Here is a 20,025-nt window from a genome sequence, read left to right as displayed (position 1 = left end):
GTTGAAATTTTATGCATTCTAATTCATGTAATCAAAACTTCAAAATAAAAGGATACAGTCACATGATTTTTTTTCAGGACTGAAAAACACATTTGAGCTCTGTTGAAAGCTGCAAACTAATCTTACACGAGTCACATATAATTTTTTCCCCCTTAGGCCTCCTTAGTAAAGACCTTTTTCTTGGATAATTACATATTAAATGTACCAAATTTGAAAAAAGTTCCACAGGACCTCCTCAGTCGTTTTTTTTTTGTACAATAACTTTAGTATATTTAATGAGACCACACAAATAAATTGGATTGAAATTTAATTTCTGTTATTTTTTTCCAGTATTTTCGAGTCTCATAACTTCATAATGAGATTGAAAATATAACCATGTGAAATTTTCAAGTCTAAAACATGTTAGAGTTTTAGTAAAAACTGCAACCAAATTCATTCTACATCCACTCCAGATGAATTATTATTTTTGTAAAGTACTTTTTTTTCTGTAACCAACTTTGACCATAAATACCATGGGGTATATTACAGTTTTGGTAACAAAAATGCAAAAAGAAATTGGTACCTTGTGTTTTCTCTGAACTGATAATAAAACTTTGTTTTTTAAAAAGTGCATTTCGGTAAACTTTCAAGTGTTCTATCACCATGTAGAAAAGGTGGTTGGTCAGAACAAGTTATGGCAAGTTAAAGTTATCATTTTTACCTGCAATTTGATAACAGTTTGAACATCTTCTATCCATGATTCCTTCTGTGTCAAAATAATTTTCCAATATGGGCACATTTTGACAAGAGTATTTGATATTTTGGGCTTCAGTGTTTTGATAGGCCTCAGTTGGTTCAAAGATGGGCTGCTGTAAAACTTAATCAAACTGTAAAATGGCTTGAAACACATTAAATGGCACTTGTGTCTATAAATTAAAAAAGCAAGCTCCTAAACAGGAAGAGAAGCAGTGCCTGTTTCTTACTCATCTCTTAATGAAGACTACAATTAGAATGTATCACTGTGCACTAACTCTAATTGACAGCTCTCAGTTAACTGTCAGTTCTTGTTAAACAAGTAGCACAGCTTGGGAGTGCGTGATTGTAATTGGGTATCACTCTTCATAAAAAGTGTCCTGGCTGCTCGCGCCACATAACACTCTACATAAACGCAGTGAGCGCAGACAAGAGACTGGTGTCTGGATGTTGATTATCAGCTCTTCTCCTGACCTTTGGATCTGCTCGAATCAGATCCCAGTTGTTTACAATAGGGGGCTGACCTGATGAATCTGGAGTGGTCTTACACAAGCAGAGAGTCGGAGACAAGCGGGAGAGAAAGAATGTGCTCCCCGAGGGCTCAAAGAGCACTGGCATCTATCAACAGAAGAAATTGAATGGGATGTTTCGGAGCAGCAGAGATTAGATAGACCCGGGGTGTTGAGCAAGCACAGGCTACCGATGTAATGCTTCCCTCGCCGGAGCGAGATCAAACTCACAGAACACAGTGAAGCAAGGACAACACACACAAATACATCTGCACGCACACACACTGAGCTGCCTACAGTGGCCTTTGGGTTTGAGGAAGAGATGTACTGCTTTGTTATTTGCTCAGCAAGTACACTGGGGGATGATGACACCAGAGACGTGCTGCTTCCACATTAGCCACATCTTCATTAGAGCTTGTAGATGTCAGGTACCATCCAGGCATCATGATTAACATCTGAACAAAGGTTAATCAAAATGGGCTTATAACCTGCTATATATAGCAGCTTTCATCAAATCAAGCACCGTTCAAAATGTCACAACGCATTCCTATGGGGAAGGTGGTATTTGTTCTGTCGTTCATATGTTTAATTTATACAACGGATCCAAAAATTTCACTCCAGATGTAAAGAACCATTAAAAATGTTAAGATTCAAACATCGTGCCCAGAAAGTAATGTTGATTTATTCATTCATTCATTTATACAGCTCATCTGCCTTTAAAGGCCCTTTACAACAAAACCTTCCTACCAGCATCGTTAAAACTCAAATATAATCAGTATGTGATAAATGTGTCATTTTTTAAAGAAAGGATGATTCAATACAAGCATGTCTCTGAAAAGAAATTCAACAGGGAGCTTCTGGTATCCTGCAATACGAAGGTGCTCATGGGAAACGGCAATAGTAATAGTCCACAAAAGAGAAGGTCCAGGCACTCATCGTTTGCAAATATGAAGATTTTTAATGGAGGGCCAGGAACATTAAAAAGCACACCAACGCGTGTCGGCTTACGCCTTCATCAGGATGTGAATACTCACAGACAAAGAGAGCACCTAATTATAGTCAATGTCTCCAGGTGTGCAGTCACATGACTGACAGGTCTGATGTAATACCTTTGTCAAGCTCTAGATGTAGACAATGGGCACAGAGAGCAGGAGTTTACAAGAGAATACAAATTTAACAGAAAAACTCAAGATTTTACAAAAAACAAGAAAGGTCCAAATCTTCATTGAGGCCAGGGTACACCGTGGCACTGAGTTCATGTATCCAGTAAGCTTCCCTCTGCCTAAGGCGGAGGACTTTGTCACCGCCCCTTGCATCCATAGTGATAACTTCAAGTGCCAACACTTTTAGAGTAGATTCATTACAGTCATGTATATCCATATAGTGTCTTGCCATGGGGTAGTTTTGGTTTTTTGAGCGAATGGCATAGCAGTGTTCAGCCACCCTATCCCTCAACCTTCTTTTAGTAAGCCCCACATAAAAACATCCACATGGGCATTGGAGGCGGTACACTACATGGGTTGTTTGACAGTTGACAAAAGAGTTAATAAAATAAGTTCTGCTCTTACCAATGTCTATAAAAGTATTAGTTTTTATCAAGTTATCACAATACCTACAGTGGCCACAAGGAAAGTTCCCTTTTGGACGGGAAAGCCATGTAGTGGGTTTAGATGAAGGAAGATAGCTCCTAACTAATCTGTCCTTGATTGTAGGAGCTCTTCGGAAACTTACTCCTGGGGGCTCAGGGAACACCTGTCTTAAAAGAGGATCACTCACAATAATATCCCAATTTTTTTGTATAACCTTTTTGACCAAGATAGCCTCCTTACTGTAACGTGTAACAAAAAACGGCTTTTGTGCTTGGACATTTTTAGGTTTGGGAGTGAGCAGTTCAGTCCTCTTCAGAGACAACGCTCTAGTGTGAGCTTGAGACAGCAGCTTCTGTGGATACCTTCTCTGAACAAAGCGTGCCTGCATGTCCCTTGATTGCTTGATAAAATCCTGGTCAGAGTCACATATACGTCTGAGTCGTTGTATTTGTCCTTTAGGAATATTGTCAATTAACCAAGGAGGATGGAAACTCTCCGCATGTAGCACTGTATTGCGATCTGTTGGTTTCCGGAAAATAGACGTATGAATGCTGCCTTGGTCATCTTTTGTAATATTCAAATCAAGAAAATGTATACAGTTCAGATCATACTTGAGATCTAGTTTCAAGTTAACATTGAGACCATTCACATAGAGGTGGAAGTCCTTCAGTTCTTTTTCTGAACCTGAAAAGAAAAGGATGACATCATCAATATATCTACCCCAGAAAATAATATTATCCTTAAATGGATTGTGATCAGAGAAGATATACATTTCTTCCCAAAGGCCTAAAAATAGATTTGCATAGTTCGGCGCAAAACAAGCACCCATGGCCGTACCTTTTTCTTGTTTGTATAGTTTATCTTCAAACAAAAATATATTGTTCCTTAGAGTCCACTCCGTTAGTTGTATTAGGAAGTCTGTGGGGGGCATTTGGTCAGAGTCTCTATTGCCCAGATAGTGTCTGAGGGCAGCTAATCCTTCTTTGTGAACTATATTACTAAATAGAGATTCAAAATCCATAGTAGCCATTAAACAAGAGCCAATATTTCCCATTTGTGATATCTTTTGGAGTACTTGAGTACTATCTTGAAGATAAGATGGTAATTTGAGAACATAAGGTTTTATAAAATAGTCAACAAACTTGGAAGCAGGCTCTGTGACAGAATCATTCCCACTTATTATTGGGCGCCCTGGTGGATTCATCAAGTTTTTATGAACCTTTGGTAACATGTAAAAACAGGGAAACCGTGGTTTGTCACGAATCAAGAAATCATACTCTTTATTTGAGATCCAATTTTGACTTTTGGCCACATCAAGCAATTCTAAAAGTTCTTTCTTCACATTGTCTATAGGATTTGCAGATAGTCTTGAATAACACTCTTCATCATTTAGCTGACGTAACGCTTCTGTCACATATTTATCTTTGCTCCATACACAAACGGCACCACCCTTGTCTGCACTTTTTATGATTAAATCAGTTCTTTTTGATATCCAATCAAGTGCATCATGTTCATTTTTTGTCAAGTTGTATCGTTTTATTTCCCTGGGACCCTGAAATATTTTCTCAACCTCATAGGATACTTTTTTTGTGAAAGTGGATAATGTTGGATTATTTACACAAGGTATAAAGGTTGATTTGGGTCGAAAGGGCGAGTAGTCTCTAACAGAACCATTTTCATTGTTTGTGGAGTAAGACACTGTATTCTGGGGATTCTGATAATACCACAGTTTTAAATGTAGACTCCTATAAAATCGAAAGAGATCAACTTTAGTGTCAAATTCTCTACCAGAGTAATTGGGAGAAAATCAAGGACAGATTAGTTAGGAGCTATCTTCCTTCATCTAAACCCACTACATGGCTTTCCCGTCCAAAAGGGAACTTTCCTTGTGGCCACTGTAGGTATTGTGATAACTTGATAAAAACTAATACTTTTATAGACATTGGTAAGAGCAGAACTTATTTTATTAACTCTTTTGTCAACTGTCAAACAACCCATGTAGTGTACCGCCTCCAATGCCCATGTGGATGTTTTTATGTGGGGCTTACTAAAAGAAGGTTGAGGGATAGGGTGGCTGAACACTGTTATGCCATTCGCTCAAAAAACCAAAACTACCCCATGGCAAGACACTATATGGATATACATGACTGTAATGAATCTACTCTAAAAGTGTTGGCACTTGAAGTTATCACTATGGATGCAAGGGGCGGTGACAAAGTCCTCCGCCTTAGGCAGAGGGAAGCTTACTGGATACATGAACTCAGTGCCACGGTGTACCCTGGCCTCAATGAAGATTTGGACCTTTCTTGTTTTTTGTAAAATCTTGAGTTTTTCTGTTAAATTTGTATTCTCTTGTAAACCCCTGCTCTCTGTGCCCATTGTCTACATCTAGAGCTTGACAAAGGTATTACATCAGACCTGTCAGTCATGTGACTGCACACCTGGAGACATTGACTATAATTAGGTGCTCTCTTTGTCTGTGAGTATTCACATCCTGATGAAGGCGTAAGCCGACACGCGTTGGTGTGCTTTTTAATGTTCCTGGCCCTCCATTAAAAATCTTCATATTTGCAAACGATGAGTGCCTGGACCTTCTCTTTTGTGGACAAGCATGTCTCTGTTTAAATATATTGTAGTTGTGATTATAATACAATTATAATTCTGATTTAGTAGAGTTGCTTTCAAGTAAAGACATACTATTTTGCTGGATGTGGATATTAAAGCAGTTTCATAATGCTTATTTTTCTAAAACTACTGTAGTTTTGATGATACGTTGAATTATGTGTCACATTGTACCACAAATCTATAATAAAAATCTTTATCTATAATTATCACATCTCACCTAAAATATTTAGTTTAAGGTTTTGTTTTGGTATAGATTGTATTCTCAGCGGCACATTCAGCAGCTACTGAATCCTTGTAGAAATATTAAAGAAGTATTCTAGGAATACTGTGGGCAGCAGTATGTCTTTATTTCCCTCCCACACGCTGCTTCTTGTCACTTTGATTGTAAAAGTCAAGTCACTGGTATGTATATAGCACATATAAAGTAACAGTTGTTGAGCCAAAGTGGTTTACTGCTAAGGAATAGGACTCCATCCATCCATTATCTATACACCGCTTATTCCTCACTAGGGTCGCGGTGGGGGCTGGAGCCTATCCCAGCTGACTCGGGCGAAGGCAGGGGACACCCTGGACAGGTCACCAGTCTGTCGCAGGGCTACATATATAGACAAACAATCACTCTCACATTCACACCTACGGGCAATTTAGAATGATCAATTAACCTCAGCATATTTTTGGACTGTGGGAGGAAGCCGGAGTACCCGGAGAAAACCCACGCATGCACAGGGAGAACATGCAAACTCCATGCAGAAAGATCCCGGGAAAGCCGGGACGCGAACCAGGGATCTTCTCGCTGCAAGGCGAAAGTGCTAACCACTATGCCACTGTGCAGCCCCGGAATAGGACTCGTGTTGCGAATTTACCTAACAAGTTTGAATATTAAGGTTAAGATGTTAGGATTGTCCAGGAGGCTCAGGCGCAGGAAATGAACAGGCAGGTTTTAAATGCAAAAAGGAAGTTTTATTTACAGAATCTCAAAAAAAAAAAATTCAGGACGAAAACTAGGATCTTCTACAAGAGATACTACAAACCGTAAATAAACGTAAGCCTTCTGATAAGCTCCTGGGTCCGTGTACGGATCTGGTAATTGGATTTTCCGTTCTGAAACGGGTATTGAAAAACAAAAAACGAGTGGTTATTTGATTTTCGTTTTAAAATACAAAAATTAAAACTGAAATACAAGGCGTTTTTCCTTTTCATGATCAAAAAGGGAGATACGATTTTTTTAAAAAATGCTTTGATTTTCGTTTTATATTTAGAATAACAAGAAAGTAAAATCAGTAAGAGACAGAAACGAAAAAAGGTCCGTTTTTTCATTTTCTGAGACCGGAAGTGGTCATCAGCAAGTGTGGAGCCAAACAGAGTACGGTGCATAGACTGTACATACATTTTTTTTCGTGAGTTTTCATGGTCAAAATGAGAGATCAGGTGGCCGATCTTAAAATAAATCAATATTGATTTTTTTATAGAGCGTTAAAGTTTTGCGAAGCCAGGGGGCGGGACTACTTGATTGACAGTCCGGTCTGGAATGATTGACAGGTCCTATGGAGGAGGCAGCAGAGACTCTGCTCTCCTCGTTTGGATTAATTCTGATATAATAACTGTTGGTTTATTTATCGGTGGAGCAGCAGAACATTTTCCACAGACAGTTTTCCTGCCCGTTGGCTTGTTTTAACCAGTTTTCTACCTTCGGCTGATTCTACCAGCAGACACTGAAAGGACTCTGATAGTTCGGTAAGTAAATGTTTATTTTCGTATCGGTGCCGCTTTTAATGCACTTTATATGCAGCTTTAGTGTCAGATGTAATGTGTGCCATGCACTCCAGATGTTGGTGGAGTTTGTTTCAGTGTGTGTTGACCAGAGAAGAAAGTTAGCATAGTAAATATTAGCTTTAATGTTAGCGATGCTAACCGAGCTAGCTGCTCAGTCTTAGCCTGATTAAAGCTAACGTAGCATCAAGCTAATGTGTTGAGTTTCATGTAAACAGCTGAAGTGTGTTGTGTTCCTGTAATGTGGTTCATTACGTTCATAAAACTGTGGCTGGCTGACATTAATGTAACGTTCAGGAAACTTAAATGTGATTAAAACAGTAACGTTAATGTTCTAGTTGTCAGTAATCAGTTTTAATTTGACACTTAAACAGACTGATAGTTTTAAATGACATCAGTTTCATTAATTTGTTGAAAATTGTCTCATTTGTTGTTATGTTGCTGCTGATTCATTAAAAGCAGATGATCTGTGTTGAAGATACGTTTAGTTCTAGTATCAGAAGTACAAGAAGGAAAATGGAAGTTCAGTTCTGCTGCATCAAGGATTTCAGAATTAAAATAACTAAATGAGTCTTTATGCCTCAAACTTTATTTTTGCAATAAAGAAATAATGAAATAATCACAGATAATAAAAATATAAATAGCAGAGAAAACCTGAGAGAATAATCTCCTGAAAAGTCTGTGAAAGAAAAGCAGCTTTTTATCCTGAAAGATCAGAATCAGCTCCAACATCTGCATCTGACAGCATCAAGTCAACCAGAAAGAAAAGAAAAAAGAAAATGACTTATTTCTGATCACATCTGTTCCGCTGCTCACAGTCTGCTGCTGCTCACATTCTTCACATTTATAGTCGACTTTTAAAAGTTCAGCAGATAGGCGCTCTGCTTTGGAGTGTGACGATGTCGTCGGTGATGTGGAGAGTGAAGTTTCCGTTTCACCCACAGCATGCTTTAGGGCAGCCGGGTCGGACTTGATGTTTGAAATACTGACCGACAGCTCAGATTTAACTGTCTGTAGTTCCGTTTTGATGGGTGTTAAACTTTCACTCAAAGCCGCCAGGAGCTGGGTCTTTAAAATAACCGCCGTCTCGTTACAGAGTGAAAGTAGCAATTCCTCCTTAAGGTCAGAGATTGCAGCATCTGAGGGCCTCTTCAAAAGAAGACGTAGTTGATGAAGGCGTTCTGGAGCAGGACCAGAAAGACCACGACCAAGCAGCCTTGAGATCTTAGGCAGCGTCTCCCTCAGGTGTGTGTCAACGGTGTTCACGGTCAGGTCTGTGGTAATCCCGTCAAAAAACAAAACAGAAAAAACCTAGATTATAAATCAACATGCAACCACAGCACTCTGTGTATAACGCCATAGTATAGGATGTAGTTCAGAAAATGTCAAAGTATAGTATACTTTTCAAGAATAACATAGTATGGCCTGTAGTTCATAGTATAGTATTTTGGCAAAAAAAAAAACCAACTGATTATTATGTGGTTCAAAAAGTGAAAAATGATAGGATGTTGCCTAAAATTGTCATGTATGATATGTGGTTCAAAAAATGTCATAGTGCAGTATATTGTCAAAATAGTATGTTTTTCAAGAAAAACGTATAAAGTATATAAAAGTATATGTCGTCTAAAAAATGCCATAGATTAATATTTCATTGCACAAGTAAAAGTATAGTAATTTTTAAAACTTCAAATTCTTATATGTTGCTAAAAAACTAAATATAGCATGTCGTCCAAAAAACGTCATCGTATAGCATGTCGCTCTTGAAATGTCATAGTATAGCATGTCGCTCTAAAAACGTCATAGTATAGCATGTCGCTCTAAATACGTTATACTATAGTATGTTGCTCTAAAAACGTCATAGTATAGCATGTTGCTCTAAAAACGTCAGACAATAGCATGTCGCTCTAAAAACGTCATAGTATAGCATGTCACTCTAAAAATGTCATAGTATAGCATGTCGCTCTAAAAACGTCATAGTATAGCATGTCACTCTAAAAATGTCATAGTTTAGCATGTCGCTTAAAAACGTCATAATTTAGCATGTCTCTCTAAAAACTTCATAATATAGCATGTTGCCCTAAAAACGTATTAGTATAGCATGTCGTCCAAAAAACGTCATCGTATAGCATGTCACTCTTGAAACGCCACATATGGCACGTTTTTACAACATGTTGAAAAATCAAATTTTTTTTCGACATAGGATACTATGGCGTTTTTTTTGTGCCAAAATTCATGATGATTTTTTTTCAAAGAAAACCTTTCTGGAGTGTGTTTCACGGCCTACTTTACATTATTTCATCATATGGCATGGTTTCACAACATGTTGAAAACTGACATTTTTCGACATAGTATACTATGGCATTTTATTTGCGCCAAAATTCATGATGAGTTTTTTTTCAAAGAAAACCTTTCTGGAGTGTTTTTCTCAGCCTGTTTTATATTATTTCATCATATGGCATGTTTTCACATGTGGAAAGATGACATTTTTCAATATAGCATACAATGGCGTTTTTTTGCGCCAAAATTCATGATGATTTTTTGTTTCAAAGAAAACCTTTCTGGAGTGTGTTTCACGGCCTACTTTACATTATTTCATCATATGGCACGTTTTTGAAACATGTTGAAAAATCGCAATTTTTTTTTTTGACATAGTATGGCGTTTTTTTTTGCACCAAAATTCATGATTTTTTTTTTCAAAGAAAACCTTTCTGGAGTGTTTTTCTCAGCCTGCTTTACATTATTTCATCATATGGCACGTTTTTACAACATGTTGAAAAATCGCATTGTTTTGTCGACATAGTATACTATGGCGTTTTTTTTGCGCCAAAATTCATGATGATTTTTTTTCAAAGAAAGCCTTACCATAGTGTTTTTCACGGCCTCCTTGACATTATTTCATTATATGGCACGTTTTTAATACATGTTGAAAAATGGCTTTTTTTTTTCGACATAGTATACTATGGCGTTTTTTTAACGCCAAAATTCATGATGATTTTTTTTTTCAAAGAAAACCTTTCTGGAGTGTTTTTCTCAGCCTGCTTTACATTATTTCATCATATGGCATGTTTTCACAACATGTTGAAAAATGACATTTTTCGACATAGTATACTATGGCGTTTTTTTTGCACCAAAATTCATAATGATTTTTTTCCAAAGAAAACCTTTCTGGAGTGTTTTTCTCAGCCTGCTTTACATTATTTCATCATATGTCATGTTAGTACATGTTCAAAAATTGAATTTTTTTTTGACATAGTATACTATGGCGTTTTTTTACGGCAAAATTCATGATGATTTTTTTTTCAAAGAAAAACTTTCTGCAGTGTTTTTCTCAGCCTGCTTTACATTATTTCATCACATGGCATGTTTTCACAACATGTTGAAAAATGACATTTTTCGACATAGTATACTATGGCGTTTTTTTGCGCCAAAATTCATGATTTTTTTTTTTTTCAAAGAAAACCTTACCATAGTGTTTTTCACGGCCTGCTTGACATTATTTCATCATATGGCATGCTTTTACAACATGTTGAAAAAACGTGCCATATAATGAAATAATGTCAAGGAGGCCGTGAAAAACACAACGGTAAAGTTTTCTTTGAAAAAAAATCTTGAATTTTGGCGCAAAAAAAAACGCCATAGTATACTATATCGAAAAATGTCATTGTTCAACATGTTGTAAAAACATGCCATATGATGAAATAATGTAAAGTAAGCTGAGAAAAACACTCCAGAAAGGCTTTCTTTGGAAAAAAAATCATCATGAATTTTGGCGCAAAAAAAAACGCCATAGTATACTATGTCGAAAAATTTCATTTTTCAACATGTTGTAGGAACATGCCATATGATGAAATCATGTAAAGGAGACCGTGAAAAACACTATGGTAAGGTTTTCTTTGAAAAAAAAAAATCATGAATTTTGGCGCAAGAAAAGTGCCATAGTATAATATGTTGAAAAAAAAATGCGATTTTTCAACATGTTACAAAAACGTACAATATGGTGAAATGATGTAAAGGAGGCCGTGAAGAACACTATGGTTAGGTTTTCTTTGAAAAAAAAAATCATCATGAATTTTGGCGCAAAAAAAACACCATACTATACTATGTCGAAAAATGTTATTTTTCAACACGTTGTGAAAACGTGCCATATGGTGAAATAATGTAAAGCAGGATGTGAAAAACACTCCAGAAAGGTTTTCTTTGAAAAAAAAAATCATCACGTATTTTGGCGCAAAAAAAACGCCATAGTATACTATGTCGAAAAATGTCATTTTTCAGCATGTTGTGAAAACATGCCATATGATGAAATAATGTAAAGGAGGCCGTGAAAGACACGATGGTAAAGTTTTCCTTGAAAAAAAAAATCATCATGAATGTTGGCACAAAAAAAAACGCCATAGTATACTATGTCGAAAAATGTAATTTTTCAACATGTTACAAAAACGTGCCATATGGTGAAATAATGTAAAGCAGGATGTGAAAAACACTCCAGAAAGGTTTTCTTTGAAAAAAAAATCATCACGAATTTTGGCGCAAAAAAAACGCCATAGTATACTATGTCGAAAAATGTCATTTTTCAGCATGTTGTGAAAACATGCCATATGTTGAAATAATGTAAAGGAGGCCGTGAAAGACACGATGGTAAAGTTTTCCTTGAAAAAAAAAAATCATCATGAATGTTGGCGCAAAAAAAAAACGCCATAGTATACTATGTCGAAAAATGTAATTTTTCAACATGTTGTGAAAACGTTTCATATGATGAAATAATGTAAAGCAGGATGTGAAAAACACTCCAGAAAGGTTTTCTTTGAAAAAAAAATCATCATGAATTTTGGCGCAAAAAAAATGCCATAGTATACTATGTCGAAAAAAAATGCGATTTTTCAACATGTAACAAAAACGTGCCATATGGTGAAATAATGTAAAGGAGGCTGTGAGAAACACGATGGTAAGGTTTTCTTTGAAAAAAAAATCTTGAATTTTGGCGCAAAAAAAACGCCATAGTATACTATATCGAAAAATGTCATTGTCCAACATGTTGTGAAAACATGCCATATGATGAAATAATGTAAAGTAAGCTGAGAAAAACACTCCAGAAAGGCTTTCTTTGGAAAAAAAATCATCATGAATTTTGGCGCCAAAAAAAAGCCATAGTATACTATGTCGAAAAATTTCATTTTTCAACATGTTGTAGGAACATGCCATATGATGAAATCATGTAAAGTAGACCATGAAAAACACTATGGTAAGGTTTTCTTTGAAAAAAAAAATCATCATGAACTTTGGCGCAAAAAAAATGCCATAGTATACTATGTCGAAAAAAAAATGTGATTTTTCAACATGTCACAAAAACGTGCCATATGATGAAATAATGTAAAGCAGGATGTGAAAAACACTCCAGAAAGGTTTTCCTCGAAAAAAAAATCATCATGAATTTTGGCGCAAGAAAAATGCCATACTATACTATGTCGAAAACAAAATGCGATTTTTCAACATGTTACAAAAACGTACAATATGGTGAAATAATGTAAAGGAGGCCGTGAAAAACACTATGGTTAGGTTTTCTTTGAAAAAAAATCATGAATTTTGGCGCAAAAAAAACACCATACTATACTATGTCGAAAAATGTCATTTTTCAACATGTTGTGAAAACGTGCCATATGATGAAATAATGTAACGCAGGATGTGAAAAACACTCCAGAAAGGTTTTCTTTGAAAAAAAAAATCATCATGAATTTTGGTGCAAAAAAACGCCATAGTATACTATGTTGAAAAATGTCATTTTTCAACATGTTGTGAAAACATGCCATATGATGAAATAATGTAAAGGAGGCCGTGAAAGACACGATGGTAAGGTTTTCCTTGAAAAAAAAAATCATCATGAATTTTGGCGTAAAAAAACGCCATAGTATACTATGTCGAAAAAAAATGTCATTTTTCAACATGTTGTAAAAACGTGCCATATGATGAAATAATGTAAAGGAGGCCGTGAAAAACACTATGGTTAGGTTTTCTTTGAAAAAAAAAAATCTGCATGAATTTTGGCGCAAAAAAACGCCATAGTATACTATGTCGAAAAAAAATGTAATTTTTCAACATGTAAAAACGTGCCATATGATGAAATAATGTAAAGGAGGCCGTGAAAAACACTATGGTAAGGTTTTCCTTGAAAAAAAAATCATCACGAATTTTGGCGCAAAAAAAACGCCATAGTATACTATGTCGAAAAATGTCATTTTTCAGCATGTTGTGAAAACATGCCATATGATGAAATAATGTAAAGGAGGCCGTGAAAGACACGATGGTAAGGTTTTCCTTGGAAAAAAAAAATCATCATGAATTTTGGCGTAAAAAAACGCCATAGTATACTATGTCGAAAAAAAATGTCATTTTTCAACATGTTGTAAAAACGTGCCATATGATGAAATAATGTAAAGGAGGCCGTGAAAAACACTATGGTTAGGTTTTCTTTGAAAAAAAAAATCATCACGTATTTTGGCGCAAAAAAAACGCCATAGTATACTATGTCGAAAAATGTCATTTTTCAGCATGTTGTGAAAACATGCCATATGATGAAATAATGTAAAGGAGGCCGTGAAAGACACGATGGTAAAGTTTTCCTTGAAAAAAAAAAATCATCATGAATGTTGGCACAAAAAAAAACGCCATAGTATACTATGTCGAAAAATGTCATTTTTCAACATGTGAAAACGTGCCATATCATGAAATAATGTAAAGCAGGCTGCGAAAAACACTATGATAAGGTTTTCTTTGAAAAAAAAATCATCATGAATTTTGGCGTAAAAAACGCCATAGTATACTATGTCGAAAAATGTCACTTTTCAATATGTTGTGAAAACGTGCCATATGATGAAATAATGTAAAGCAGGATGTGAAAAACACTCCAGAAAGGTTTTCTTTGAAAAAAAAATCATCATGAATTTTGGCGCAAAAAAAACACCATAGTATACTGTCGAAAAATGTCATTTTTCAACATGTTGTGAAAACGTGCCATATGATGAAATAATGTAAAGCAGGCTGTGAAAAACACTATGGTAATGTTTTCCTTGAAAAAAAAATCATCATGAATTTTGGCGCAAAAAAAACGCCATAGTATAGTATGTCGAAAAATGTCATTTTTCAACATGTTGTAAAAACGTGCCATATAATGAAATAATGTAAAGGAGGCCGTGAAAAACACTCCAGAAAGGTTTTCTTTGAAAAAAAAAAAATCATGAATTTTGCGGCAAAAAAAACGCCATAGTATACTATGTCAAAAAATGTCATTCTTCAACATGTTGTGAAAACGTGCCATATGATGAAATAATGATATAAAACACTCCAAACGCTGGTTTCCAGAGGGTTAGACGAGTATTTATTTGAAAGAGTAAGTTTACAACAACACATGTGAGGAGGTTAAAAGCAAAAGGGTGTCAGTAAAATAAAAATAAATAAACAGAACTAAAAGTGAACTTCACATTGACATTGATGGGCATTCCAACCAGGAACAAAGTAAAAGATAATCAATACGAAAAAAAACCTCTTCTTGTTCACCTCTTAAAACCCAAAATCACACCGCAGTAGCACCCTAAACTAAAACTACCAATGGGTTTCCTCTTTTCCTTTCTGAACAAGTCAAAGGTCCCTCTCTATCTCCCTACACATCCACCAAACACTGGAACACATCTCCAAAGTTCTGCCGGGCCAGCTCAGCTTCCCCTCAGAAGAAGTGCCGCCACCTGCCAGATTAAGGAGCCTTTTGAGAGGCAGCTGGCATCGTGATTGGACTGTACTTTGGTCTGTTCCAATCCAGCTTCAGCTCCAGAGACGGCAGGAGGGACGAGTCAACGGAGGCCGAGTGGACGAAGGCATGAAGCTGAGAACAATCCAGAAAACAACAGAGGAGGAGTGCAGGGCCAGAACAAACAGAGTAGCATCGTATGTCTCTTAGAAAACATCATAGTATAGCCTTTGGTATGAAAAAAACGCGATCATATACATCGTATATTGTACAAATAACAAGTCAAAGGAAAGAGACATACATTGTAGAATTGTAATTGTGGACTGACCGATTTACTGATTATCAGTATTTTATTTTTTACTGATTTATGGTGCTAAATACATTTAAAAATGGTGCTACTTTGACTCTGAATCTTAATCTACCTGTGGTCGCGCTGTCTTCTGGAGTGATTTGATTGGTTATACGTCACGAATAAAACTCCTTTAACTTAACATCTGTAAACAAAAGAAAAACGTATCAACAAAGTTTCCTGTTAGAATTTGTGTTCTTCTAAGTTTGACTCCAAGATTTTAAATACTTTCATTTACTGCAAATGAATATCTACTCCAAATGTCTCACTAATAATCATTATCAGCCTTAAAAACCCACAAAACACCCCTCTATACTGGACCACACTTAGTACAGTCCGGTTCCCCCTTCTATAAATCTGCTTGGAATCGTCCATTTCCTGTTTGTCAAAGTGGCCTTCTACCTGGACCGGTTTTGTTGGAGCTCATGCACCAAACATTTTGGGTAACTGCACTTTAATATGGATGGATGACACTGAATTAGAGTCTGTTTTCATGAGACTGAGTTAAGATGTGTAGCTCTGTCATTAAATAGTAAATTATTTCCCAGAATTCACAGAGAAAAGTCTGAAATGTTTGCTAGGTTAGCGTCCCACATGTTCTTTGGCTCAGCTAAAGCTAACTCTCTCCAACTTCTGGATCTCTTGAGTTGCTTGTTAAAATATCTTGCTGTAGGTGCTGAAGCTCAGAAAGTCTGAGATGTTTGTTAGAAAATAAGCTCATTCTCAAGTCTGATCTGAACTGTCCTCTTTTGTTTGAACTTTCCCTAAACTTAGGAGTTAATGACAGAGCAGCACATCCAGACTCAGTCTCATTTATGTAGAGATTAAATTTCAATGTCATTCATTGATGTTAAAGTGCAATTTTTCAAATGCTTGTTGCACATGCTCCCGACCAAACCAGTCCAGGTGGAAGACGATGTGAAGAGAAAGCTCCAGAGGATGAATATCACACATTTACGCTGGAAATAAATGTCCTTTAATTTGACATTGTCATGCAAATGATGTTCAAATCTTTGAGTGTTTTGTTGATGTTGGTTTCTAAATGTTTTTTGACACTCGGCCCCAAAGATTAAAACCTTCTACGTCTCACAAGCTGCAACAATTCACACATTATCAACTATCTTTCTGACTAAACTAAGATAAAAAGTGAAAAACTGCCTGATTCCTGCATCATGAATGTAAATCTTTTTGGTTTTTATGACAGTAAACTGAATATATTTGGGTTTGACATTTTATAAACTAAAACAAGAAATGATTTAATGGAGAAAACAATCAACAGATTAATGGTCAAAGAAAATGTGTTTTCCAACATATATGGCTGAATTACTCCATTACAAGATACATACATTTTGAATTCAATTTCATTTTTATATTTTTTGTCATACTTAAAATATGACAAAGTAAGAAATTTCAACCTTTTGAGTAATCCAATTTATTATTTGGTTTTTAAGAGACTAATCGACAACTGAAATAACTTTCTCCACTAAAACTAATAAACATGAGGTCAAATAGAAGGAACAGTTTTAAATACTGCAGTCCCACCATGACAAGAATAAAGTTTGTCAACAAAAACTAAATCTGCTGGTGGATTCCATTAAAGTCCTAATAAATGATAATAAAGTGTGATACTAAAGGTTTGTGGTGCTAAAAATGTCAAAGTAAAGATATCAAGTTGAACATCTGGATGGAGGTTGATAAAAGTTGACCTTTCATTTCTCTGGAGTCGACTCCATGGATTTTATGGATGGTGGTTAAAGACCTGCTCTTCTAGTGGTCTTCCTTCTAGTTGCTGTAAAGTCAGTCCATCCTGACCGACTTCAACACCTCTTCATGACAACTTGTTCTGCCTCGGACCTGGTGGAAACTCCAGAAACTCGGGAAAACCTGTTGAGACTCGAAGAACTCGTGGAGACTCGAAAAACTCGTCAGGCGGGGGAAGGTGTGGTGGGCGGTGGGGGAGTAGAGGGGGGAGGCCGCCACCCACCTCCCCGCCTACTCTCCGCCCTGACTCCACCCAGACTCCGCCTTGGCTCCACCCATGTGGTCACTTCGGAAACTACGATGTCAAAGGGACGACGAATTTATTTCTTTGTATCTGATCTGTAGCTCAGTGAGTTAAGGATTTGCCTATGGAGCTGCAGGTCGCTGGTTCAAGACCAGACCCTTCTTAAGTTTTATCAAAATCCTGACAAAGACAAAGAAAGAAAACTGCCGGTGGCGGGTCTTGAACCTGCGACCTTCCAGTTGGTAGTCTATCCTCTTATCCTCCTGAGCTACTCGCTCAGATACTAATTCTTCTTTTTTTTGCGCATTTATCATCTATTTTTTGTCGTTTGCGAGTTTTTTTTTAACTCGAGTCTCGACTCGACCGTTTTTCTCAGGAGGTTGGGCTTCAGCCTTTGTGCTGGAGGGTGGAACCCTCACTTCCAAGACTTTCCAAAGCCTCCACACCTCCCGAGTCCTCAGGACCTGAGCTTGCAGACAGTCTGAGGGCTGAAATTTTCTAAGTCCCACAGTAGTTCTCTGTTAGATTGAACCTTCAGACAGTCCAAGGACTGAAATTCTAAAAGTTCTTGAGTAGTTCTCTGTTAGTTTGAACCTTCAGACACTCTGAGGACTGAAGTTTTAAAAGTTTCTCAGTACTTCTCTGTTAGTTTGAACTTTCTGGTTAACAGAAGCCTTAAAACTTGTGACCATGAGTCTTGATTTTACATTGAGACCATCCATCCGAGTTCTTCTCAGACTTTCACCTGTGGGTTTTTTAGAAATCCTCAACAAACTTTGATTCTCTTCCCTGAACAGTAAAGTTTGTGGAAATCAGAAGGTAACATTAGTTTGATCAATGCCTTCAACTACTAGTAGACTTTATCTGGAAAGCAGTTTTCTGAAATGAGTTCTTAGTAAATCTGTCCACAATCAAACCAAGAACATAGAAAGAGGAAATGTTTGAAGAAACAACTTGATGTTTTCATTTCAGACTAGAAAACGCTTTAAAACCTTTATCTGTTTTTGCTCTTTTTGATCCTTTTATTGTCTCTTCTGTTTAATTTGATCGTCTAAAGTCTAACTGGTGTCTTTTCAAATGTTTTGTCTTTAGTTTGATTCTTAAATGTTTAGTTTTGTTGTTTTCTCACCTTTTATTCTTTTCTAATGTCTGATTTGATTTTGAAATGTTTTGTCTTTTGAATGTTTGTTTTTTCAAATGTTTTATCGGCTTGTTTGAAAAATTTCCTTTTCTTTCCCAATGTTTAATTTTTCAATTAAATCTTTAAGGTTTTCCTTTTTAAATGTTTTACCACCTTTTAATGTTTAATTTTCTTTTTAAATGCTTCATTGTATTTTCTGTTTAATTCCTATTTAAAGTTTTATTATCTTTAAGATTTAATTTTCTAATTAAACATAAAATAAATGTTTTGTATTTTTAAAGATTTAATAATCTAAATGTTTTGTATTTTTTAAATGTTTAACTATCTAAAATATTTCATCTTTAATGTTTAATATTTTTGTTTTAAAAATTGTTTATTTTCATAATTACATGTTTTGTATCTTCTGTTTAATTATCTAATTAAATATTTTGTGTGTTTAATATAACTTAATAGTATTTAATGTTTAATTTTCTTTTTAAAAGTTTTATTGTATAAAATGCTTTTTTCCTTTAATTGCATTTTTTAATGTAGTTTATTTCTTTAATCTTTTTTCTGTCAAGATTTTAACCCCAACCTTAAAAATTAAACAAACCCTTAGATCACAATGAAAATACTTCTGTTGTCACAATCATGAGTTAGTCAATTATTCAGTTTATCAATTCAACTTTATTTGTTTAGCACCTTTCACACAGATGACAAAACTAAACAAGCAAAGAGAAAAAACTATGATTAAAACTATGACTAAAACTCAAAAACATTTAAAGAAAAAAAAATAATTTAACATGGTAATAAAATCTGTTGTGTCCAGGGGATGGAGGGAGTTTATTGAAGTATTTTTGGGCTCACATGGTAAATCATTTAAAATATAAACTTGATATTCAGTCTAAGGAAATTGGAAACTGCAGAGTGAAAGAAGAACCAACAATATCTCCTGATTTCTCCTTTAATGAGTCGATTCTTCTTGTGCTTTCAGACCAAAGAACTGCAGACTCTTCACAACCTGCTCAAACTCTTGGTACAGGACCTCACCACACGGGTCAAGAAGGTTTCCGTCTCATTTCTACTCTGAAGCTCACCTTCTCCTGCTCAAACTGCTGACAAATGTTTCTGCTGCTCTAAAGTCTGCTCTCCAGAATATCCTAAAAACTCTCAAAGCCTCTTCTGCTGTAGGTTGCTTTGTAGAACTGTTCCAGAAAACCTCACTAAACCACATGGAGGGGCCTCAAGATAGTCATCCAAATTAAACTGTACAAAAACCAAACTAGCACAACCCAAACGCTAAAGTCTCCTGCAGCCTACCAGAGAACCTCTGAGAACAGAGAATCAGGACAGGAACTCTTACCTTCTGGACAACCAACGTTGGTTCTCAAACAAGAATACAGAATGTGTCTGACCAAAAACCTCTAAAGACTCACTACAGCCAAGATAAAGACACAACTCAGCTGCACCAAATCCACTAATCACTGCACACATTAGCACCATGTGCTAACTGTGGCTAAATAACCACTTTTACCAAGACAACTATCCAGTACAAAGCCCTAAAACACAACAAGAAACACATTAAAGA

At 36.0% G+C, this 20,025-nt stretch overlaps 1 long non-coding RNA gene across 1 annotated transcript; it reads left to right on the top strand.

Annotated features, from left to right (window-relative positions):
* The first annotated feature begins 6,734 nt into the window (after positions 1 to 6,734).
* Positions 6,735 to 15,083, top strand: LOC129349001 (uncharacterized). The gene is made up of 3 exons (XR_008601781.1): positions 6,735 to 7,189; positions 8,322 to 8,470; positions 14,864 to 15,083. It is a non-coding gene; the product is annotated as an uncharacterized LOC129349001 (long non-coding RNA).
* The last annotated feature ends 4,942 nt before the right edge of the window (positions 15,084 to 20,025 follow it).

Source organism: Amphiprion ocellaris, chromosome 5 (genome assembly GCF_022539595.1).
Source record: "Amphiprion ocellaris isolate individual 3 ecotype Okinawa chromosome 5, ASM2253959v1, whole genome shotgun sequence".
Lineage (NCBI taxonomy): Eukaryota > Metazoa > Chordata > Actinopteri > Pomacentridae > Amphiprion > Amphiprion ocellaris.
The sequence above is the reverse complement of the archived record's forward strand: the minus strand, read 5'-3'. Positions and strand labels throughout refer to the sequence as shown.